This window comes from Anser cygnoides, chromosome Z (genome assembly GCF_040182565.1).
Source record: "Anser cygnoides isolate HZ-2024a breed goose chromosome Z, Taihu_goose_T2T_genome, whole genome shotgun sequence".
NCBI lineage: Eukaryota > Metazoa > Chordata > Aves > Anseriformes > Anatidae > Anser > Anser cygnoides.
The window spans coordinates 37,504,545-37,510,544 of NC_089912.1; positions in this window are offsets into that span (position 1 = coordinate 37,504,545).

Genomic DNA, 6,000 nt, shown 5'->3' on the forward strand with positions numbered 1-6,000 from the left:
CATAGTCTGTATATGTATGTTTGTAGACTCTTCAGTGTTCTCGTTAGTGACTACTACTCTTTGATTATAATTTCTAAAGTGTATGCTAATAAAGCTTTTATAACATTAAAGAGGTGAGAATGTGTTGCAGTTTTCATGTTGCATAATATAATCACTTTCAAAAGAACATGAAGATTTTGATATTTTTTATTTTAGGGAACATACAGCAAATAGTTGCTTCTTTATTCTAGCAATTGCTAATTGATTTAACATTTTCATTTAAGCATAAGGGACTTTCTGATATCATCTTTGGCTCAATTCTTTCTAGCATGTTCAAAAATCTGATAATCTGATGCCAGTTGTACAGATTCTTTAAAAAGCGTCTCTTTCATGTAGCTTAGAAAGACAAAGTTTAAAATTTAAATTATAAGGACAGAGTTTTGAAGGTTGTGTTTTCATTACATATAAATGTTAACAATGTGTGTATGTGCTTGTGTTTGACTGGTTTTTTTTTGTTTTTTTTTTTTTTTATGTAATAAATTCATACTGCCAGAACTGTTCTCTCCAAAGCTCGTATGTAGCTGAACTATTTATGTAAACATATGTAAGCATCCACAGATAGTGACCACTCAGGACTGATCCAAAAAAAATGATTAATATTGACTATTGTTTTAGTTGTGTTATTTTGGCCAGCCTCCTCTTCAAAGTAGTGGTGAAAGGAGGAGAGAGCCAAGAACCATGCTTCGAAGAAGTAGTGGGTCTTGTAAGGATGGATAGAAGAAATGGTTTGTATAGTGTGTTCAGGCTGCAGTGTTTAAGTTCAGCACAGTCATTTCTGATATTTTTGTGAGCAACTCCACAGATTTTTCTGTTCTGGCTTGTTTCAGCCAGTTCTGTACCCTAATCACTTACAGAGATTGTAACATCCATTTATGATTCCTAGGCTATCTATACATAGTGTTTGAAAGAAGGTTGGGTCCACAAAAGACAGCATAATGAGAACGGTTCTGCCTATATCATCAGTTCATAAGGGAGGACATGGACGTGTTTTAGGGCTCCTTTTATCCACCTTCTGCTGAAGGGAATTCCTTTCTTCAGTTTGGATTCACAAATCCAATTCATTTTGGATTCTTAAACATTTTTCATACCTGGGTTGAAATCAGTCCTTTACTGAGAAAGTGAAGAGGGTATGCTTCACTTACTTGATCTATCTAATTTCTGAGTAGTTGGAGTACTCGTGAAACTCAGAGCAGATCCATTTTTGCTCCCATCTTTCACTGAATTGATCTGAATACTCCTTCAAGAGTGACGTGATCACTGGAGGTTCTCGGTCAATCCTGATTAAACATTTTTATTTTAATTACTTAGTCTACCATTTGTCTTGTTGAGACATAGTAATAATGACCATTAGCCTATTAGATTGGAAAGGGAAGACCTGTCTTGCAGCGAGTATTACACTTTTATTAATAGATTGTGGAGCAAGGATAGAGTCCTGCTGGCTTTGCTCTCATCCCCAACATCTCCTTTGTACTCTGTGGATTCCTGTCTGTCAAGTGTGAAGATGCCTTCTGACTCAGATTCCTTAGCTGTGGAAGTCTTAATTCATAAATCCTGGAAGGTGTTACATACAGCATGGCTGCCATTGTCTAATACATCAGGAGTATGGCTTCAAAGGAGAAAGGAAAATCTCAACAGTTAAGCAGGAATTTTGAGAATCTAAATTTTTGGCTTGGGCACCTAAGCTCCCGCATAGTCTTATTCTTACATGTGCACCTTTGTGATTGTGTTTCTAGACTGCTTTGTGCTTTAGGACTGTTAGTTAAGCTTGAAAATAGTTCTTTAGCAGAGGTATATCAGGAATCACTTTAACTACTGATGACATACAGTCAGTCCCATGATGGAACTGTGTTGCTGTTAACAGGTGGTAATGCTTATGGAATTTAGCTACCCCTTTCTTTACCAGCTTCCCTAAGTAGTCTGGCTGTCATCAGTTAGGTAAAAGGAAACCCTAACAAGTCAGGGAGGAGATGGTGCAGGAGCAGCCATAGCATAGCTAGACTACCAGAATGGTTGCTTGTGCTAAAGCAGTCGTACGAAGCTGGTTATTCCAGCTTTGCAACCTGATTCTGCCAACAGTGAAGCACAAAGTAACTGTGTTTAGGGCAAAATTTTGATCACTTTGTGCGTGTATATATACATAATATATAAAATGCATGTCCGTATGTCCACTCTGCTTCCAGCACATAGTTTTATGGTTGTTCATGGAAGCTTCTGAAGCATTGTTCCCATTGTTAAAATAGCTCATTAAAACCACGTCTCCACAGGTATGTGTGTTTCGAGTTACAAAAACATTTTGTACTATACATGCTTTTATAGTTCATATAATTACAGCATATTTATCTGAAGTATTTCGCAAGTATACATTTGTGTAATACTGGTAGGAGATTAAGTAATAGCTGCTTACTAGCACTATTGCACAAGAACATCAAATGTTATTGTGATGTACTGAGATTTGAGGTACCAAGCATGCTTTTGGCTGCTTTGTTCCTGTGACCTTTGTGCTCTTTTGGATAATACTGCAGTCCTGTAACGACGGAGCATGTTTTCCTTTACACAAATGCCAGTAACCACTTGAACAGGGCACTTGATTCCAGTTTTGTTGGGCGGTGCCTATAATGGACAACGGTAGTGTATGCAAGCCAAGTTGGCAATCTGTGTGCTTTGCAGTGCCAAAAACTTCAAAGCTTCTTCCTTTTAGAACTCTAAAGCAATACAAGTTTGTGTTTCTTCATATCGTCAAACTTAATTATTGGCAATAAGCAACTGCTGGCAAGAGCAGCACATCACATGGCTCCATTTCTGCTTTAGAAAAGGTCAGCATATGGCATAAACACTTTGCTGTATTATACAGCCTTGTACTCTGATCACATAACACATGCTTCAGAAAGCATTATGCAATGTTATACTCACTGATTAATGGCTGCTTGCACAAGAAGTTTTTCATTACCCTGAATGCTAGCATCCTGGGAATGATTAACTTTGTGACATAACTCTCATCACATAAATATGGAAGATTCAAATATAGCCTCAAAATAACGTGTTTCAGAAATAACTGAACACTTTCCTGCTTAGCACTGTGTACAGTACATGATTAACAACTGCTTTAAACCTTCAGAGTTGAACAGAAAAGCCTATTTGGGAGAACTGCACACAAGATTTATTTTTAGGTTTTAAAGTTTTACCCAAGATGAATTTTTGCACACAGCAGCATCTCATTCGCAATGTTTTTCCTCTGCTTGTGTAAGTTTGAGTTTCCTGAGAAAAATCTGTGCCAACAATTTTCAGTGTTCAGGCAGTGAGTTAAACAGAGCAAGTTAAATCTAGCCCTTATTTAGATCAGGAACTGCATGCGTGTAAATGACTCAGTCCAGTGTGTTCAGTATTATAGTGTATACAGTCGTGTGCTTAAATCAGCTTGGTTATAGCAGAGTAAATTCACAATAATTGCTGTGATATTTCTGCTGCCAAAATAACAAAACAAAATGCTGTCCTGAATGAATCAGCTCTCAAACCTACAGTCTGAACATTACTACATGTTCCCATTTAACATTTTCATTTTATGTTGATTGGTCATTCCATGTTCACATTTTACAGATTCTTATGTTAAAAATCACAATGACAGAGCACCATGGATGTTATGATCTTAAGGATGTAAAAGAGAGGAAAAACCTGTAAAAATAAATGTTCCTCACCATATTTCTCCACATATGAAGGTGTAACCTTGTTTTTGAAATAATTTTGAAATAATTGCTACCAGTTATCTATGATTCAGTGGCTTTGTTAAGGAGAAAGTTGTTTGCCTGTTTGGAAATTCAAGATCAGTTTTCACAAGGAAATAACTATATTAAACTTCCACTTACTAATTTGCATTTAAATGTCAGACTAAAAAAAATACATCTGCTTTTTATGATTCTCTCTCCTGTAAGTAATCCTTCTCACAAATAGTCACACTAAATAAAACTACTTAAAGTCCTTATAATAGGCAAGATGGTTTAGGATGTCACTATGTTACTTCATGCATTCCACTTCTTCCAAAATAATCTTCACTGAGAACAAACAGAGAAGGTAAACATTGACCTTCTGTATGTTCTCTTTAATTTTTGCTTTTTCCTGCATTCCAACTCCTACAAGCAGTAGCAAAGGCTAAAGGAAACAGCCTCTGACTAAGCATTAGCTACCACCGTGCCCTCATTATAGCTGAGGGCTCTTATTCTCGCTTAGCCTACGTGCAGAGCCAGCTAGTCTTTCAGCTGTGATGACGAAATGCCATGCATTTCTTCCTGGAATAGTACGCAGATAAGAGGCCACTTGTTATGCTGAGGTTTCAGATGAACTGCGCTAAGGGTTTCAAAACAGTCTGTCACAATTATATCAGGTTTCTTTAGCAACCAATTCATTTCAGACACTTTTAAGATAAAAAGGGAAGAGATGTTAGTTTATTTTCCCTTGTGGTTTCACTGTTTAAACCTTTACAGGATATGACTGGATAGTTTATACATGGACTGAATTTATTAATTTTAAATAAAGCTGGCAGATCAAAATGGATCTGTTCCTGTCTTGAAATTCACATTACTTATAGTCCCCTGTGTGTGCCTATTCCTTTAGAGAAGAAACAAAAATCTCATGGCTATGATATTCTGCTACAAAAGTCCTGCTGTGCAAACTGGGTTTCTGAGTACCTTGAGCTCATTCTGGGTCCAGTAAAAGCTGAGAGCATTCAAGATTGTGCAGGACAAAACGTCAGTGCTTTGATCGTGGGGTTTAATTCAGGTGCTAGGAAATGTGCACACAGTGTGAGACCAGTTGACCTATGCGTAGCCAATTGACCTATGTGTAGCTTAGCAGAAGTAGGAAGACCTGTTTGTGAGATCATTTAGCAGATCTGGGGCCTGTTTAGGTGGTTCCATACACTAAGGAAAGCAACTGTATTAGGTTCAGACTGAAATGAAATCACAAAAGCGTCCAGTCTGTAAAAGAAAGAGGTGTCTCTGAAGTGTTTGTTTCAAAACAAAATATATATCCTTAATAATAGCAACAATCTTAACATTATTTTGAGGAAAGGATTATATTGCATGGAATAACCAATGGATCACCTACAGGTTACATAGCTCTTTTTGCTTATCCTTAGACACTAATTGCACATTTAGAGTCTGTGATATGCCCCATTTCCGTTCATTCATTAAGGATGACATTAAGTCAGTTGCAGCTTGCTTTTCCATTGGATCTGAGAGCCACTTTAGATATATGAGTAAATTGCAGCTTAGGTAAGTATTTAATATGAAAAGAAGAAGAAAAAATAAAAAAGGCATTTCTCTTTGATCACTTTCCTTGCAGTTCTTTACTTTTATTAGTATCTCATTAACTGGGAACTAAAAACTAAATTCAATTTCCTTTTAAGACAACAAAATTTTCTTTTTCCATTTACATAATGGAATTTGGATCAGGTCTTAAGTCTGTAACATTATTCCTGTAATGCATTCCAAATAAATGTGTAATTTGCAGTGAGATCACTGGGAGTCTTGGCTATTCACAGTCCCCCTTTTTTTTTTCTTTAATCATTCTTGAATGAAGAGCAAACCATTTGAAAAGGTCTAGAGAACACTAGGTTTCTTAAAACTACCATTTCCCTTTTCTTTTTTTCCTTTCCTATGCTAGTTATTGACTGCTGACTGAGAAAAAAATAAATTTATCTCATTAATAAATTATTTCATAATTGTATACTTTTCATATATTACTGTGAAGAAGTCCTGTCCTTGCAGAACAAGATAAAACAAAAAGCCTGTGCTTCTCCATGATTTTTCTGTTCTCTTTTTTTTTCAAAATGTGGAAGTCAACCAAAACACTGCCATTGTGGTGGCCACTAGCAAGTCTTTTGAAAGTGAGACAGAGTTAGTTGTCACAAGAGTTGTGATCCACCAAGTACAAGTACGAATTATGGGCATCTCCTTTTTTGGACTGTTG